This window comes from Colossoma macropomum, unplaced genomic scaffold, assembly GCF_904425465.1.
Source record: "Colossoma macropomum unplaced genomic scaffold, Colossoma_macropomum, whole genome shotgun sequence".
Classification (NCBI taxonomy): domain Eukaryota; kingdom Metazoa; phylum Chordata; class Actinopteri; order Characiformes; family Serrasalmidae; genus Colossoma; species Colossoma macropomum.
In genome coordinates, this window is record NW_023494798.1 from 26252347 (window position 1) to 26272810 (window position 20464).

The window sequence follows — 20464 nt, forward strand, 5'->3', positions numbered from 1 at the left end:
TGATTAACCACCTAACCTCATTTGTGTTGGCTGTAAGAGCAAGTTACTATGTTCTCTACTGTTAAGCATGTTTCTACAACAGCTGGGTAGTACAGCAACTTCATTACAATGATAACTGCAGAAAATCAGATTTTGTCAGTAATCCGATCAAAGCGTGTACATGCACTTGAGTAATCAGATACTGGGGAAACTCTGGGTCTACCTGAGTCAGACAATAATCTGATTTCTGCTTTGCAATGAGCCAATAAACTCACAGAAGATGTGATGTAAAAGTAATCAATCAAAAATCAAACTTCATGCTGCAGCTTTTTTTAAAAAAAACATCACGCCACTTTACCAGAAAATACGAACATCCATCCTCTAGAAAATAAAGAATATTTAAATCCGTCATTTGGTCAAGCATGTTGTTGGTTTCATCATCGCTCCAAAAGTGTTTTGCTGCCATCTCGCAGCAACGTGCTTGCTTATTTTCGGTTTGTATTCGCACATAGGCAGACTGAGAAATCTGAAAGAAATCAGAGTAAGAGTATACATGCACTGAGAAATCTGATTATTGAGCTCTTTTTTGGGATTTCTTAATTGGATTTTTAGATCGGAGTATGGCGTTTGCATGTCCATTTGAATAATCAGATTATGATCAGATTATTGTGTTGATCTTATGTTGCTTCTTCTACCTTCATTAGTTAAATGTAATCATATTAAACTGAATTTAAGAGAAATACATTGAAAAGTTCAGTCCAGTTAATTAAAATGTACTAAAATCACTTTTTACTTACTACTTTACACAGTTGTGTGAAACCACTCGACAACATTTTTAATTGAATAACGTTTCATTTTTTGAGCGAGAGGCACTATTCTTCTCTTTTTGATCTTAAATCAAATGATAAACTTCAAAACTGAGAAGTGGGAGCTGTCCAGAAACCAACAGTGGACCTGAGTGTAAAGAAGAGAACTTTAGCCACAAATATAAAATATTCTTTAGCATAAGTTAAAGTAGCACTGGAAATACTCAGTACAAATTATTACCATTTTCTTTTTTTTGCTTCCACATTACATTTCAAAAGGCAGAGACAGTGTTTTCAGATTAACTAAGGCAGTTTCTCTGTTTCTATGCTCTCTCTCTCTCATTATCTCTTTCTCTCTGCACTGCTTGTGCCCCCGTGGTGCTCCAGCCTTAAGGGGATGCAGACTCACTCCCCATCGGGGGCCTTTCGAAGACCTAATGTCAGCTTTACAAGGCTAATTAACTAGCCATGAGAACAATGAGAGAACATTTCCAACGTGTTAGCAAAGGCTAAAAAAATAAATCACCCTCAGTGGAAGATGTTGGGAGGGGGTGAGCGAGTGTTCTTCTGAGCTTTTCCTCAGGGAGGGACAGAGAGAAAAATTGAATTTGTAGTCCGCTATCTTTTCATTGCCAGACCTCCTGGTTATAATTCATCTCTCTCTCTCTCTCTCTCTCTCTCTCTCTCGCATTGTCTCTGTCTCTCTCTATTTCGTTCTCTCTCTTTATTTCTCTTTCTATTTCTCTCTCTCTTACTGTTTCTCTCCTTATTTTGTTCCATCTCCCTCATTGTCCCTTTCTGTCACTTTGCTTCTCTTGCTATCATTCTTTCTTCTCATTCTCTCTTCCTCTCTCTCTCTCTCTCTCTGTGACTGTCCCTTGCATTGTCTCTCTATTTCATTCTCTCGTTTTCTCTTCCTGTCTGTCTCTCCTTTTCTCTATCATTTTCTCTCCCCTCATTTTATCTCTCCTTATTTCTTTCTCTCTGTCCCTCTCCCTCTCTTGCATTCTCTCTATCTCTCTCTCACTGTTTCTCTCTATTTTGTTCCATCTCTCATTGTCCTTTTCTCTGTCACTTTGTTTCTCTTTCTATCATTCTCTTCCTTCTCTTTCTCTCTCTCATGTCCTTTCTCATCCCTTCTCTCTCTCTCATTCTCTTTTTAAATTGCCTCTCTTCTTTTCTTGTATTCTCTACTGTTTCCTATCTTTCTCTCTTTCATTTGCTCATTCTCCTCTCCCTCTCTCTTTCTCTACCTCATTTGACCTCTGCTTTTTCTTTCTCTCTCTCTCTCTCTAATTCTCTCCCTCTATCTAATTCTCTCTCATCCCCTCTTTTTATTTGTCATTCTCATTCTTTCCCTCATTCTCTCTTTCTCTCCCTCTTTTCCTGATTCTTTAACTCTCTCTCGTCATTCTCTGAACCCCCCTCCCTCTCTCTCTCTGCCTCTCTATGGTTCATGTTCCTCACCACAAACTCACACTATAGAACCAGTGTAGTTTATTATGCTCTGTAGTCACAGGCACATAGACATACACATAAGAATATGGATTTCAATTAATTAGCCCCGTTTGTGCCTGTCTCCCAGGCTGATCCTATTTGATTGGTTGAGTTTTTTTCCGCCTCTCCTTTACCCATCACTGGACTTTAGAGTGCGTTTATGAAGAGGAGTAGATGGCCTCTAAAAGCCTCTCGAAACAAAGCACTGCTTAGCCTTCAGCTCAGCTCAACTCCTCAATGCATATTTAAATCAATAGTTACTGAGAGGGGTCACTTGATTTCCATCCAGAGCATGGTGGGATTCTTCATGTCCTGCACATGGACTGAAGCACGGCTGCTGTTTAATGGCAGTGCACACTAGGGCTTTGACTTTTACTCGCTAAGCACACTCATAACCTTCGCAGTACGGGCTGCAGTGTTTGGCTAAGGCTGTGTTAACATTACAAGCCTTACTTCTCTGATGTTTGGTTAGGATGTTATCATTCTGCCTTGTTGCTTCATGTTCTTTTTTGTGTTCTATATCTCATCCTGTCCTAAAAGCACTAAAAGTTCACCAAAGACTGCATCTCTGCCTCCTCTTCTTTGCTATGTAGATGTACAGAAGAGTGCCAGCTTAAAGGAAAGACCTGAATAAATGAGTGGAGAAAAAGAAAGATGCTTCCATGCATACTGCATCATAGTTAAAGCATCCTACCATGCTTCGTGGCTTGTATAACAATGCAGAACAGGCCAAGCTGACCTCAACTGTGGAGGAAAAGATCCAAGAGGGGCACAGATGGCAGGAGCTTGAGTTACAAAGACTGCTCACCTGGCTAGTGTTTCAATACAAACAGCAAATAAAGTAACATCAATAAATAGAGTTGGAAATTGTGGATGAAAGTACTTCCGATGACTGTGATGATCAGGCTTTAGCAAGATTTTAGGAAGGATGCAACGTATAAACCCTCATTGAAAAAAACAAATGCACATTTGAGATTTTAGTGGTGCTAAAATCATAAACACTGGTGTACAGAGATGTGGAAAACAGTTATATAGTCAGAGGAATCATCATTCATCATATTCTCCAAAAGTGGGAGAGTGCATGTGTGCTGTACACCAAGAGAACAGTACAGGCCTGAATGCTGGACCCCTACAGTGAGGGTGGTCTGGTAGCTCTCACTGTAAAAAATGAGAAGTTTGCTCAACTTTAAATTATATAGTAACTGATTACATGGCTTTTCTTGAGTTGACTCAACTTGAGGACACCAAACTTTTGAGTTAAGTCAAAGATTCTCCCAGCTACTGTTTCTAGGTCTGCATCTCAGTTAGTTTTTACTCAATTTCCCCACTAGCTGGCACTCCTCTGATCACACAGTCCCATCTGGCATATTTTCCTTTAGGGCTTCTGGATATGGGCAGCTATGGTATCAAACTCATGATCTCCAGATGTTGGGATGAATTATTAGACAGTTGCACCACATGAAACTACGCCATGATGCTTTAAAGTTAAAACAACAAATATTTTCTCCAGTGTATTAAACATTTATAGACACAAAATCTGAGTTGCTTTGTGTGTTCCTGATTGGTGAAGTTGACTAAGCTTTCACCCCAACAGGAGGTCCATAAGTGTGTACCCAAGAGGAAAGATGCCTAGCAGGATTGTGTGATGAAGAGTCCTGGCTAGTGGGGAAGCTGAGTATAAAAAACATGTTCATTTTATTTACCTAACTGAGATGCAGAACTTAAAAACTAATAGAAGTTTTGACTCAACTAAGAAGTTTGAGTTGTGTGAACCTCTCATTTTTAACAGTGCTGTCATGCTGTGGGGGTATTTTGCTGGCATGGTCTGGGTTCACTTGTTCACTTAGGATGACTCCAAATCAATTTTCCTATCATAAAACTTTTCTATTCTCTATCTCTCCCAGGACAACAATGGCACAAGAGGTCACTGAATGGTCTGATAAGTATGAATATGATGTAAATCATATACTATGATCTTTCCAGTCATCAGATCTCAACTGATGGGAGATTTGGACTAACATGGATCTCCACCAACATCATCAAAACACCAATTGAGGGAATGCCTTTGGAAGATCTTGTTGTTCATCCCTCTAGTAGAGTTCCAGACACTCGTAGAATCTATGTCAAGGCACACTGCAGCTGTTCTGGCAGCTCGCGGTGGCTCAACACCTTACTGAGACACCGCATGTTGTATCACCCACCTGTATCTTCATCAGCATGTGCAAGCTCTGTCTCTGTCCATGACAGGGCAGTGCTGAACGCCAGAGCCAGGAAATGCCAGAGCTAGTGCCAAGTAACAAGACTATCAGCATCAAGCTTTCTGATGTACCACATTCATGCACACACACACACACACATATACACTGCCTTTGAAATACACCCACAGGCCCCTCAGCAGGAGCCTTTTATCGTCAGAGGCAGCTGTCTGCTTTTTTTTCTCCTCCCCGATAGCTCACTTTCTCCATGAATTGGAAAACCGGAATCACTCTTCGCTTGCTTGCAGTTGCTGGAAAAACGTGGCAGTCATTAAAAAAACATGTTAACCACTCAATACTTCTGCCTGGAACTAATTGTTTGGAGGGCTGACATATTTGCAAACAAAGGAGGGAAAGAGAACTTAGTCTAAGTAGGTTTCCCCAACAACTCAATCCCCTTTCCATTTGAGATCCGAGAAGGGAGGGAGGGGAAAAAAAGGCATTGGTGACGGAAAAAGTAGCACTTTATTCCATTGAGAGAAGCATCAATCTTGACAGCATATGGCGTCTGTGCGAAATCCATTAATTTTTAATATAGCGAGCTGAAATGAAAAGGCTTCCTGAGACAAGCAATTGTCAGATGTCACTAGTGTTTTGATAACTCTTTTGATCCTCCTTTTTGTTATTTGCATTTGTAGAATGAGGGCCGTCCACTTGCCTGGACATGGCAGCAGACTGACAGCCACTCATTTTCCAGACAATTTCCCCTGCTTTCAGTGGAGAGGGGAAGAGAGGAGGAGAGAAAGACAGAGACAGAGACAGAGACAGAGAGAGAGAGAGAGATGTGAAAGAAACTGTGCATGAGTAGTGAATTTTCGACAACCTGTTTGAAATTAAAGTTTGATGTTGTTTATAAACATTGTTGCAAAAAATTGTTGCAAATACCATTCACTCCCCTGTCCATACAGTCCATATATGAAAATTATATAGCAAAAACAACCTGCAATCTGTATATTGTCACTGTCCAAAGAAAAACAAGTATCTCCAAAATAGTAACTTTACAGGAGAGACCAAAAACACTTACCTTTCAATGTAAGTTAATGTAAAGAGATTTTATTCCAAGTGATTTTAGAGCATTTCTATTGGTCCATTCAATATGAAACACAGTGTAAAGGATGGCTGGAATGTTGAAATGATGTAGAAAAATAAAAATTGACAAAAATGGAGATATATGGTTTTCTTTGGACAGCGACAATATTGAATTGAAAAAATTATATATATTTTTTTGAGCCACGTACATATGCTGCATCCCCCTACTCCCTCCTTCTGAATGCCCCACTTGTGATTTAGTTCTGATGCTGGCTCTAAACAGGCTTATTTGTTATAGCATAATGATTCAGAGCCAAGTCTAGCAAGAATGGTAGGATGTTTGTTTGACGTTTACTTGTGTGTAGCCCAATCAGCACAGGCACAAAGGTTCTATTGTACTGCTACTTTATGATGTTGACCAGTTTTGTGTAGCAGCTTACTCTTTATATAAATGTATGTATACATGCACAAATAAACGAACACTTTAATACTTAAAAAATAAAGAAAAAAACATCATCAGACTTCTATTCAAATAAACTGATTCTGATCTGGCAAGTTATTTTCTGGTTTAATAAAATTACTTAAGTGAACAACCTTAATTCACTATTTTTAATAGTGTTCTACTCAAATTCTGAGCGCCTAAAATAGTGACTAATCTCAGAGAGCAATTTTCATCAGTACATTCAGCTGAAACTCCATTTCCCACAAATTAATATGTTAATTTGTGAGGTTTAATAGGTGACATCTTTTCAAATTGGTTCATATTTTGCATGTGCATATCATGCCTCATTTAATAATCTAATATTACATTATTTGTTATTAACAGTAACATTATCGCCTAACTTGGGATGAAGTTCATGCTGCTCATTATTAGGCTGCACATTTTTCTCTGGAAATAATAAAAAAAAATAGTCTGTTGAGCAAAAAAGTGTAATCGCTTCCTTTTCCCCAGTCAAATATAGGCCTATGAACTTTTGTCCATTCGAAAATGAGCCGACATTGCTTAGTGCAATATCCCTCTCCTACAAGGCAATCTAAATTAATTCCAAGCAAACGGTAAGTTATTGCTTTTATGAGCCTGAGATTGAAAACTGCTTGAAGGGGAGTGTAAAAAGCGGCATTTGCAGACGCTCTGGCTTTAACTTTGTCTGGGATTCGGTTGAAGGGCCTCATTTGCATGATGATTGGTGAAGATCCCTCCCTGGCTAAGAGATGCACATGGGTGGTGAATCCCGTGTGGCGGCCAAGCCTGTTTTTACCCAGCAGCCTTCAGAGCGTCCACCTGCTGAGGAGAGGGAGACTGAGAGGCCCAGGACAGCTTGAGCTGCTGTCAGCTTCACACTCTGGCTAAGTGAAGGAAAGTTTTAGTCAAAAGGTGAAAAAGGCCACAAATGGACAGACATATCTCCTTAGGAGAGGAGCCAGGCGAGCTCCTAAAATTAAATGTTTCACACTGGGAATTTGACTGTGATGCTCAGTGGAAACTGTAGAAACTTCCAGTCAGTCTATTAATGCATTAAGTTATATGTGAAAGGGATATATTTTCTGGACATAAGTCTGTAAAGAAACATTACTGTGAGGTTTGTTTTCTGCTGTGTTTGACATTTTTGCTGTCAGCACTAGTGATGCACCAAATGAGAATCCTTGACCAAAACTGAACCCAAAATTCCAAAAAGTTGAACTAAAATCCTAAAATAGCTTAAAATAAACACAATACATGTATACGTTTTACCCCTTACATTATTGGTGGTTACCACAGGACATCTTTAATGCATATGACCAATTTTCATTTCGCTAATAGATACAGTTGTGTGCAAAAGTTTGAACACCCTAAATCAAATTACAATTGAAAATACATCATCTACAGCAGCGGTCACCAACCATCCTCCTGGAGATCTACTTTCCTTCAGAGTTTAGTTCCAACTTGCATCTAACATACTTACCCAACAGCAATACCTCTGATCCAGCCAATCAGGCACGTCTGAAGAAGTTAACTATCTGGAGCAGGTGTGAGAGGTTGTGGTTGGATCTAGACTCCACAGGAAGGTAGATCTCCAGGAGCAGGGTTGGTGACTACTGATCTACAGAAAACTTAAGTATTAAATTTTTTCTCCAAATTTTGGGGTACACTTTGTTTATTTGCTGATTTTAACATATTGGGAAAAAATAAAAGATAAAATATAAAATGTGTAATTTTGCAATAGCCATATTTTATACTTGAATTTCCCAGTATGTTAAATTCAGCAAATAAACAGTAACTGTACATTAAAATGTGCAGAAGTGTGTTCCCTGTAGATGATGTGTACTTATTTTCATTTATAAAGTCCTTAGCACTGCCATTAATTATATCAATATCGTCACATCAAATAAAACCACAATGAGATTTGCACTTTTTAATATTCAGCATTATATATTTGAAAACAATACATATCAGCTTGATTAGAGCCTTAAAGCATACAAGTAAATTATTTCTCACATGCCTCCATACCCATGCCAGTTTGCATGCGATTGATGTTTCTATGGTTCCTTTTATAGTAGGCAAGTATTGCCATATTCTTTACAAAGGCAGATACACACAGCCCATAAGAAGTACTGTCACAGTAGATTTGGACAGGACTAATATTACAGAGAAACTCTGGTAATAATTATGTTTCTACATCTCCTCATATAATACTAATCCCAGCTGAGTAGTACTTTAGTCTGACATCCAAGCCTTATGTAGACTGCTTTTTCTTCTCTGTGAATTTTACATCTTGTGGTAATTGACATAGCATAGAGATAAGATTTTTGGCATATGAAATTTCACATAAGAATTGGCCTTTGCTCAAATGCTTGTGTTTGACTTAATCTCTCCAGAGCAATCACAGCCTCACTAAACCAAATATTTAGAAATGATTAAACCCCAAATTATGAGTGAGGAAGGACTCTAATTATGCTTGCAGCTTTAGAATGAAGCTAAAAATATGACCGAGCTGTTTACTTTCTAAAATGATTTTTCTGTCCTTTTGTAGGTAAGTTTTGTATTTTACAGCTGCTAAAACTAGAATGTCCAGTATTGATGTATGTCAGGGACACATCAGTAAGGTCATGTTGAAAAGCAGACCACTGTGGTTTTGTATGCTGATTTCTTAGTGCCCCATGTGTTATTCAGACCAGCAGCTCAATAAGCAGCAACCACTAAGTTTAATACTTCAGGTTTCTTTCATTAACCCCTTAAACTCTAAGGACCTGCCAGCAGGTTCTGACTTGGGTGACTGCACTATATGAACAAATATTTTGGGACACACCCCCTAATTATTGAGTCCAGGTGTTTCAGCCACACCCATTGCTAACAGGTGGATCAAATTAAGCACATAGTTTTGCAGTCTCGATAAACAAACACTGGCAGTAGATTGAGTTGTGCCGATGAGCTCAGTGACTTTACACATGGCACTGTCACAGGATGCCTCCTTTGCCACAAGTCAGTTTGTGAAATTTCTGTCCTGCTAGATCTGCCCCTGTCAACTGTAAGTGCTATTATGGTGAAATGGATGCATCTAAGAGCAACAACAGCTCAGCCACAAAGAGGTAGACCACGCAAACTTACAGAGTGGGACTGCTGAGTGCTGAAGCACACAGTGCCTATCCTCTGTTGAATCACTCACTAAAGAGTTCCAAATTGCCCCTGGAAGCAACATCAGCAAAAGAACTGCACATCTGGGTTTGGCGAATGCCAGGAGAACATTACCTGCCTGACTGCGTTGTGCCAACTGTAAAGTTTGCTGGAGGAGAGTTAATGATATGGTGCTGTTTTTAAGGGGTTTACTGGATCTAGGCCCCTTAGATCCAGTGAATGGAAATCTTAGTACTGCAGCATACCAAGACATTTTGAACAATTGTATGATTCCACCTTTGTGGGAACAATTTGGGGAAGGCCCTTTTCTGTTTCAGCATGACTGAACCCCAGTGCCCAAAGCAATGTCCATAAAGGCATGGTTTGAGTGAGTTTGGTGTGGAATAACTTGACTGGCCTGCACAGAGCCCTGACCTCAACCCCATCCAACACCTTTTTTTGTGAGCCAGGCCCTCTCGTCCAACATCAGTGTCTGACCTCACAAATGCACTACTGAATGAATGGGCAAAAATTCCCACAGACACAGTCCAAAATCTTTTAGAAAGCTTCCCAGAAGAGGGGAAGTTGCAATGTCATAAATGCTCCTGTAGGTGTAATGTGTAGGTGCAAATACTTTTGTCCATGTAGTGTATATTAACTTACATTTACTTTGACAGTAGCTTTTGAAGCTTTTGACATGAAAAGACTGTATAAGAGAGTTTTATAGATTTAGGGAAAATAAATATTGAATATATTCAGGGCTTTATTTGTAAATGATAAGGTCCCGACACTCTGATTAGTGATGGATCCAGCAGGTTAGTGAAGCGGGAGGTCCCAGAACAAAAACAAAAACAACAACAAAAAAAAGCATTAGACATGCCACAGTGTGGGCTTTTTCTGTAATGTTGAATCTGATGTTAACAAGGCTCTTAAGCATTGAATGTTCTCTTACATGTGGGTTTCCCAAAACAAAACCAACAGCCTCTACTGCATGTGTAGTTAACAAAGTGAAGCCACAAGCCAGTAGTTTAGCTCAGCATTACTGAACTCTTTTGAGAGATGGAGATGGAGAATTACAGCAGTAGTAGTGCATTCGCGAGTGATAAATGGCATCGGTGATGTTTTTAACTGATTCTGTGACTATGCATACCCAAAGAGAGCTAAAACGGCAAGTGTATGTGTGCCATGGCACAAAGACAGAGCAAGGTACTTTTCCACATTTTGTTGTTTTGTTGTCATTTATAGTGAGTTGTATGTAGAAAATTTTACTATGATTTTTCATAAAATTTCTCTACACATTGTCACATCAATGTATTTATTGTGTGAACAAGGTGCCAGATCCACTAAAACATGTGCTCGGAGGATCCGGATCCAGGTACAAATTAAGCCATTGACTCATTTTAACGGGCACCAGCCATACATAACTGTGAATAAATAGTTACATAGAAAAATCAGTTCCCTGCTTAGGCAAGCACACCTCAAGCACTACAAGTCCTTGGGAAATGCTATGTTTGCTTACCTCTGCAACATGATTAACTCGTAAGTCATGCTAGATAAGAGCATCTACCAAATGCTATAAATGTGAAATGTACATAAAAAAATTTAAATGTGACATGTTTTAATTTTTACTGCTTGTTATTCAGTTACTTACTATGAATTATTCAGTAACTACAGTGTACTTAACATTATTAATCCCAGAGGGAAAGCTGACTATTACAGCAGCACAAAGTACAGTGAAGAGCAAAACAAGAGCAAAAGTATTGTCGTGCAATATTATACAGATGCATAAGTAATAAGTAAGTAAATAAGTAAATATATATAATAAAATATACTAACACAACCATAAAATATAATGTGCAGTACAAGAATAAGTAAAATTGCATAAATATTATGCAGGTGACAAAGGTGCATGTCACATCCAGTGAATGAACTGAGTGACTATACACTATAAACGATAACATATGTTAATAGTTGTGCAATATGCATTGGTATATAAACAAGTGGCAGTGCAATATGCAATATTTACAGATGTATAAATATATAAGGCATTAAAATCCAAGTACTATGCTATAACTGTAAAGTGACACATATGGAAAACGAAAACAATGAATGCAACAACAGAACACTGAAGTTCAGTTGAGGGAAAATGGCAGAAACTCCACTCTCTTCCCAACAAAATGGCCCCCCACCCCACAAGAAGTGCCGCTCTGTGAAGTGAGACTTGCCTCATAGATTGTGTTTAGATAATGGCCATCTCCAATCATAGATAATGGAGAGTCATCTTTTCTTCCAGAGACACAGGGGAGGACAAGGTCAGCGAGAGAGAAAGAGAGAGAGGAGAAAGCGAGCAAGAGAGAGAGATTGGGAGAGGGTAGGCGAATTTGAAAGTTGAGGTGTAGACAGGGGGAGAATGCACTGGAGACTAAAATGTCAGCTAGAGGACAGGAGGCTGATTTACTATCCAGATTCACTCTGCTGCCTCACTGCTAAAGGCCCACTCCACTCGTCCATCGGAGTTTTAAAGCTGATTAATGATGTCGAAGACTGATCTGTGCTGCTGCATAACAATCCTTGCTGGAAAGCTCACCATTTAGTGATGACACCAGTATTTTGGGCACTAAATTAAAAGTTTTAAACGCATTTAAACTTTCTTTTCTCATTATGTGGCACATATTTATACAATGAAGAGTCAAACAAGGAGACGGATTGCTGTAGGTATTTCTGCATAATTTTACACTGAGAAATACATCTCCATTCCTTTTTATGATGATATGTGATGAACCAGATTCTTGTGAAGAAAAAGCACATGCTGCTGGAGTGAGCCTTTGAGAACTGCATTTCATAATCACTGATGTAATCTAGTTTTAAGTAGTGCTATGATGAGTTGCTAGCAAGACTAACCTAGCTATTACGTTGTGATGTATCTAAAATGTGTAGCGTACATGTACATAAAAATTGCAATACCTAGTGTTGTAGTACTCACATCCGGTCTCAGACTTGAGACCTTAAGTTAGTCTTGTTTCTGTCTCAGGGTGAAGTGGTCTCTGTCTGAGCTGACTGGAAACTGAACATTGTTTTATCACTATTCAACATCAACAAAACCTTCAAACAGAAGAAAACAGTCCTTTCTCTACATGTTTAAACAAAGGTTGCTCACTGCTGGTTGAGGATCTAAGAGATCCTTTCCACTATGGCTTACCTGGGTATTATTTGTTTATTGATTTTCATTGGTTGCAAATTTTAAACATCACCTGAGGGAAGATCTGAATGTTATTATTGCAATAATTAAATTGGGTGTATGTTGTTTGGTTTATATTCAGGTGACTTTCAGTGGTGACTGAATAAGTTTCAGAGAAGAAAGAACAGATAATAACATCACTTTATTTCCAAAAACAACAGTGCAAAGTTGGACTAAGACTATTATATGATTATTAATAATAATATTTTTAGGCTACATATTATTCAATGTTAATAATGTTTTACAATATACATTCTAGAATGTGTCTATTTTATGATTAGAATATTCTAATGGCCTTGACTACAACACCAATAATACCAATAATAATAAATACCTACACTAGCATTTACACACTTGGAATCACTGTTCAAACGTTTGGAATGACTATTTTCAATAACACAAAACCAATTTTGTTGCAAATACATGAATAAAATGATTGTAATATGTGGCCACTATGCCAGAAAAACCAGCAGGTACCAGCATGCTGATTACCAGCAAAACCAGCACATGTTGTATTTTGGATGCTGGTATGCCAGTCATCCATGGTGTTTTGTGGTGGGTGGTGTGTGTAGGTATTTGGCTGTTAGCAGTTGGCCACTCTTTTGTATAGTTTTCTTCAGCATTTCCTAGTTCTGATTTAGCAGCACAGCAGAAGCTGGTCTCACAAGTCTGTACCAGCATGGAACAGCACAGTATGGCCCTGAGAACCATTTGACTCTACAGCGAAAAACAGGCTTCTGATTCTATAATAGCTGAGAAAACAAAACAAAATTAATATCCAGAATGCATCATATTCTACAATGTTTTCACTGCTTCAATAGAGCATGAAAAGAGAATATTTAGCTGAGCTGCACTAAAGAGATAATCAAAATTCTGAACTGGTGATAAAATGCTGTTTGACTGGTATTAAATAAAATTAAAAACTTAAGATTCTAAATAGGCATAGTAGCCCATGATGGCCTTAATAACCAACCTGGCCATGGCAAACATTTTTTTTTAATGTGCAAACATTCCTGCAGTACTACACTGTAATGCTCAAATGAATTGCATTTGTAGAATACATTAAGATTTTGTTTCAATTCATCAGCCAACTTGATGAGGAGTGAAGAAGATTTCAATTTTCAATACTTTTATTTCTTGCACCAACATTTTAGTGATAGTAACCCAAAACATGTATCACTGTGCATTTTAAAGTGTGCATATGCCAGTCATAGAGGTTTCGTTGTGGGTACATTTCATATACCTGCATATCACTGAGAGGACACCCCTGCTCCCCCTCTTTACTACCTTACTTGAAAATGCAACTCTACCTGCTTTTGTCCTTATCTCTCCTGCTCCTGCAGCCTGCCTTTTCCCCAATTCTTCATTCCACTTCCACACCTCTTTTAAACCTTACCAATCTCTTCCTTCATCTCTCTCTCTCTCTCTTGGCCGCCGGGTGGGCAAGATAGCAGCACTTTGCTAGCTGGTATGGGCCGGGGCCAATTGGCTCGCTTTAATGGTTTAAATGCACATTATTCAGACCCTGTCCACACTGTGGGCGAACGGTTGTCAGTCTTGATTGCATTTCTCATATCAGAGAATTGGAATCAGAGCATTCTGATAAAAGGAGGAGGGAGAGAGAATACAGGGGATGGCCAGAGCTTGTCTGATAAAAATCATTCATAGGAGAATAAAATAAAGAAAAGGACAATGATGTTATAAAGGACATCACAGAATCTTTATCACTGATCAAGTCAATTTGCTTCTTTTTGCACATTTGGTTAGCTTGCTTCAATTAGAGTGTACTCCTTCATTTACCATCCTCCAAGATTTCCTTGGAAAAAGTTTTGTTTTGATGTTTTAGTCTCTCTTTCTCATCAATGATATCTGAGATATTCCTTGGCAAAATAAGTCTATCTATTGCCTAAAGTGAGAATCTGATCAGTGGTTTCCAACCCTGGTCCTGGAGAAGTCCTGCCCTGCACGTTTGCGTGTTCCCTCTAAAACTCCCACTTCATCAAAGGAATTAGCTGACTACTTAGATGAAGTAGGGAAAATACCAGCATACACAGGACTATGATTTTTTTAAGCCCTATTGAGACTGGATCACTTTTACCTGGGCAGGTACTGTAATTTAAGTGATTGCCAAGATCAGTGATTTTAATCCCATACAAATCTGCAATGTGTGTAAGTAACATAGGTTATGTTACTTATCTCATGATAATTTCATAACAAAACCTGCTAATATACACTCCACGTGGGGTGTTGTTGTTGTTATTGAGTGTGTCCCGTGGTGTAATGATGTAATGATGTTTCAATGTGGTAATTGCAAGAAATCATTTAAATTAGGTTACAGAACCTGGTAAAAACCAGTTCTAAAGCTAATCCAAATAGTGCTTTGGATGCTACATTAATACTGGAGATGATGTTCTAGGATCATGCTGTCTTAAACCAGAATTATTCCTAAACCTAGTATCTCCACCAGCTCATCATCCTGACACATACTGTCCCTCCCCAGAGAGGGGCCATCTCTCTGGGGCAGGGACTGAGCGGGATGAGGGGGTGTCTGCTGGAGTGGCAGTATGGAGTCCACTAATGGGCCCTAATGCCTTCGGAGGCACACAATAGAGACCCCTCTGTGGCCATCCATGATGGATAATTGCTGATGTCTGTGTGATGAATGAGGCACTGTTCCTGGAGGTGCTGAAGTCACAGAGTAAAGCATGTTGCCTCCATGTTCTGTCTGTGGGAACAGAAAAGTAGCTATGCTCTTGGGGTTGCCAACACTCAAGGATAGGCTTTGAGAATCAAAGAACTGTTTGAGGCCTCAGAAAATGATAAGAATGCAATCTTGTAGTGGTTCTAATAGATGACTGCTTATTTGTACTGCTGTAATTATAAAAATAACCCAGATGGAAACTTGTTTCGAGAGTAATGTACATAGCTGCAATAAATCTCCTTGCTGCCACATACAGCAACCTTATATGTCCCTTAACTGAATATCTGGGATATGTCCAAAAGAATCCAGACACCCGTTTGTTCAATATTTTGTCCACAAATGGGAAAACCACAAATAAATAACACTTTTACTTTGTTGCAAAGCTGTTGTTATTACAGCTTTGAGAAGTCTATGGCAAGATGTAATTAAATAGCTAACTTTTTGTAGCATTGTAGGCTCCCTCTTTTGGACTTGAGACTTAAAAAAAGATGGTTGTTCAAGGGTTAGTAAAGGAAGGGGTTCTATATAGAGCCATGAACACTCAAAGAACCTTTTGCATGATTAAAGGGTTCTTTGCATAGTGAGATGGTTCTTCAGATTAATGCAGAATGTGTTGTAGATGGTTCCATATAGAATCCTTTTTGAAAAGGGTTTGTCTATTGTTACAGGTCTCACATGGTAACAATAACAGAACGCTTTTTGGTGCTATATAGAACCCGTTTCAATAAGGATCTAAATAGAATCACCTACACCACTCTGCAATCTGCAATCTGAAGAATGTTTCACGAAAACATTTAATCATGCAAATGGTTCTTTGAGTGTTCATGGTTCTATATATAACCATTTCTTTATTATGTCTTTGGGGTTGCTGTCTAATTAAAACCTCTGTCTTCTCTTCTTTTTTGGCCTATGAGATTAAATTCTCCTCTAATATGTTCCGGTATGTCGTTCCATTCATGTTTCCTTTGATGACGCCTAATGGCGCAGCAAGGTTGATGCTCCCTCCTCCATACTTCACTGTGGGTATGATGTTTTTTGGATTATACTCACAACCCTTCTTTCTCCAAACATGAGCATTGTTCAAAAACAGCTCTGATTTATCAAAATGCTCAAATTTTAAATATGCATCTCTATGCTTACTTTTTTAGCAGAGGAGTTTTGTTTGGGTTTGGGAGAGGAGGGGACTACAATGCACTTCATGGCTAATTGTTCTCCATGTAACTGTTGTTCCTTCTGCTGGTCATCCTGTAACACTTTCCAAATGACAGCTGGCTTCTCTCTAACCTTCCATTGTCTAAAAGCGCATTGTGAAATCTTGCCTGGCTCACCTTCGTTGTGAATCCATTACCTTTCCAATCGCATGTAATCAAACCAATTGTGTTGGCAGGGCTCTTTGGAGTTTTTGTTTGGGCTCTGTAGCTTTTTCTATTCAAGGGCAATATCATGAAATACAGAGTGGACAGAATCCAATTCTACAATATAGTGGTACAGCGGGGCATGACTCTAGAGGTAGTCATCCAACTTTGAGAAGATGGTTTGACAAAGATGGTTATGTTGTAGATTCATCAAAATATATAAAAATATTAGGATATTTTTGCATATGTTCAAATAAAAGATGCTTAAAGAAGGTGTGTCTTCAAAATATGAATGAAGATCGTAAGTAACACTGTAGTCTATCTAAAAAGTTTCAATGCTCACTTGAATGCCAAACTGTGTATTTGGTGTCAGAATGCACTGATAGAGTATCTAGACATGCTTTTGCACAATGCACTGAGATGTGAATGCTAAGACACCTGCAGAAGTCTCTGTCTCTCTTTTCTGAGCTGCCCCCCTCCTGTCCTCTAAATTGAGTTGTAAATCTGCTGTCATTGTCAGCTGGAGAAGTTCTTCACTTGCCTGCTCTGTCCACTCAAGTCCAGCCACCATTACAACTCAACATCTCTGTTCAGTCTGCCTGGAACCCCCTATTTCACTCAACTTATCTATCTCTCTCTCACACACACACACACACACACACCCACCCACTACAGAGTCTGTCTGACACTCCTCAGGCACCAGAGCCCTGTGTATTTCATTTGTCTGTCTCTGCTCTATTTCTCCTCTCCCTCCATCTCGCAGACAGAAAGAGAAAGAGAATGGTAATTGATATTGGCCTCATCAATCCTCTCTCTTTTACACACCATGTCTAATTTATCTGGCTGAGAAAGCTGATTGGCTCAGGCCCAGGCCATGTCACTGCTTGGCCTGTTTTTGGATGGTGGTTAATTAAAGTGGCCATCTGACAGCACTCTGATGTGAATGGGATTAGAGTGACAGAACAAACCGTCTGATTCACGCACAACCCTGTAAATCACAAACTCCACACTCAGACCACATCCGTGCCAACACTGTGACTAACAACACAAACTTCTCACTGTCATCAAGTGAGGACCATTTACTGTCAATCAGCAACTCATTCAAAACACACAGCACCTGAGCAAACAAAGAAGAAGAAGAAGAAGAAGAAGAAGAAGAAGAAGAAAAAAAAGAAGAAGAAGAACAAACAATAGTAGCAGAAGAAAAAGATGATTTTCATGATGATTATGATAATGAAAAACTTGAAGAAGAAGAAGAAGAAGAAGAGACAGAAGAAGAAGAAGGAGAAGAAGAAAAAGAAGAGACAGAAGAAGAAGAAAAAGAAGAAAATGAAGAAAAGAGAAGAAGAAGAAGAAAATGAAGAAAAGAGACGAAGAAGAAGAAAATGAAGAAAAGAGAAGAAGAAGAAGAAGAAGAAGGAGGAGAAGGAGACAGAAGAAGAAACAGCACCATCAGAAGAAAAAAAAAGATGGTGATTGTCATCGTGATGATGATAATGAAGATAATGAAAACATGAAGAAGAAGAAGAAGAAGAAGAAGAAGAAGAAGGAGAAACATCAGCAGCAGAAGAAAAAGATGTTGATTGTCATAACGATGATGATGATGATGACAATAAAGAACAAAGGACAAAAACAATAACAACAATGACAACAAAAAAAAAATCAGTAACAACATAAACACAAAGACATAACACAAAAAAAGCTGCAGCAGAATGAAAAGGCAATGAGGAAGAAGAAAAAAGAGAAGTGATGAAAAACAAAAAGATGATGAAGAACAACAACAAAAACAGCAAATACATGAAAATAATGACATGAACACAAACAAAAAGCAGCACCTGGAGAAGATGATGATAAATAATAATAAGAAGACGAAGATGAAAATAATGATGAAGAGCAAGAAGAAAGAGAGAAAGACAAACAAGAACACAAACAAGAAGAAGACAGAGAAGAAGGAGAAGAAGCAGAGGGCAACCTCACCACCCATAAAGTACAGTGTGAAGCCTAAACAAAATAATAATAATTCTAATCATACTAGCCAGCCAGATACAGCTTTTACAACTTGCATGACAACAGCAGGTTGAAGAGTTCAGTCACTGGTCATTGTGGTTGATTTTCAGTCTGAATCTCAGAGTGCTGAGTGCCTGGTTTTATGAGAGTAACACACTGCCACCAACACAAATGCAGATTTCCTGGAATGAGCAAAGCTGCAGAATGATTTTATGTTGTACCACAGAACTGCAGTGCACCACAGAAGAAAATCTGTTAATTCTGTGAGCTCTTTGGCAATCCCACACAAGACTAACACCCTACTTCCCTATCCAGATTCTGTCCTTCAAGAATGCTTTAAAGTGTGCAATTAAAAGGATATAAGACTGGCACATATTTAAAAACAACTGATGAATTCATTGAAATAACAAATGTTCAGGCTCCCCCTACTTTCCCAAGTCCAGTCAAACATGTGGTGGATGTCTGTTTACATTCAAGCTCGCATTTTAATTCTGTGTTAATTTCCAATGCTTATCAGCAGAGTAGATTGGTGGGCTGGAAACTCATTTGTCTTTTTCTCTCTGTAGTTAGAGTGACTCGCTTGGCAGTGAAGACAAGTTTGGCATTTACTGAAGTTCTACCAGCATGACAAAATGTCCTGGTTGTTGCTGATTTGTCAGGGCTATGTAGTGATATCTTAATAGAATACCTTAACCACTACAACCAAGGATGAGCATGATTTAATTAAAATTCTAAACAAACTCATTTATCAAATGACACTCAATCTTACCAAATGTCATTGTCACTGAACTAAAAGCATTTATATGTGGAATTTGAGATGGTAGGAAAATGAACACCAGAAATGAATGAAATTTCAACATAACCAAAAGTATTATAGTCAATCTCTGTAGTTGTTAGTTGTGCACCATTCTATAGTTGTCATCATGCCCATATTAGCAATTCCGAGTTGAGGTAGTTTGTCTCTATGGCAAAAAGAAAATTACATTTTCCATGAAAATTACATGGCCCATGATAAACAGAAATGTTCCAAAGTCAATATATTTTGCCTCACAAACATTCTTGAGATTGTTAAAGCATCAAAATACAAAAATTAATACATGTAAGATTACCTCAGCAAAATACCCCACACACAGCCAGCCAGCTTTGTCAAACGTGGTAGTTAAGTAACTTTGACAGAAAGGGCCTACATTTTGAGTAGCTGCTGTTCTTACTTAAAGGTGTTTAATAGTAGTTTTACTTTCATAAGACATTTTAATGCACAGGAGGGCTAGCTTGCTTGTAGTGAGTATTTAGTATTATTAGTATTTGGACTGAAAAATGACCTACTAATTCAGAGGATCCATTGACATTTGAAGAAAAAATGCGCATATAGCAAAATGTATGAGCTTTGGAACATTTTTGTTTACCACTGGGCACAATGGCGGTTAATTTTGTCAGTTACATAGAAACTTACAAACCCATGGTTCATGCAATACAGATCCCATGGTTCATCACAAGCCTGTGCAACATGCTACTACTGTCTGCTATAAAAGGCACAAAAGCATGCTATTGCCAATTTTGTTTGCAAAACAAAACTAGTATTGAGAATGCTTTCTCAAAACTGAACCCAGCTTAGTCATGACCTGCTTCTGCTACATTATTGCAACTGTATTTGCAATTGTATGCTTGTAGGCAAAACCTATAATTAGTGTAGAACTTTTGTATTATGTGGAGATTTTGTAGACATTAAAAAAGGTTCTTAGGGCTCTCTATACAAAGATGCTGGCAGAGAAATGCCACAGCCATCTGTGGGCAGGTCACTCTGTCTTTGGGTGGGTAGGATGGACCTCCCTGTCCCTCCATCCATCAATGCAATGCTAGCCTACACGATTTCTGTTAGCTCATATAAAAGAATTGGGAGTTAACATTCTCCTCCAAGTTCACTGAACTGTCCAGTGACATTGTGTTGGAGGAAGCATATAGGCTTCACCCTCCCAGCTTGGGAGCACTGTGTGATGGAGACCTA

General features: G+C 38.7%; 1 protein-coding gene across 1 annotated transcript in view; it reads right to left on the reverse strand.

Annotated features, from left to right (window-relative positions):
• si:dkey-205h23.2 (CUGBP Elav-like family member 4) overlaps nt 1–20464 on the reverse strand; it is a 204574-nt gene that overhangs the window by 62705 nt on the left and 121405 nt on the right. The gene's annotated exons all lie outside the window — the stretch shown is intronic.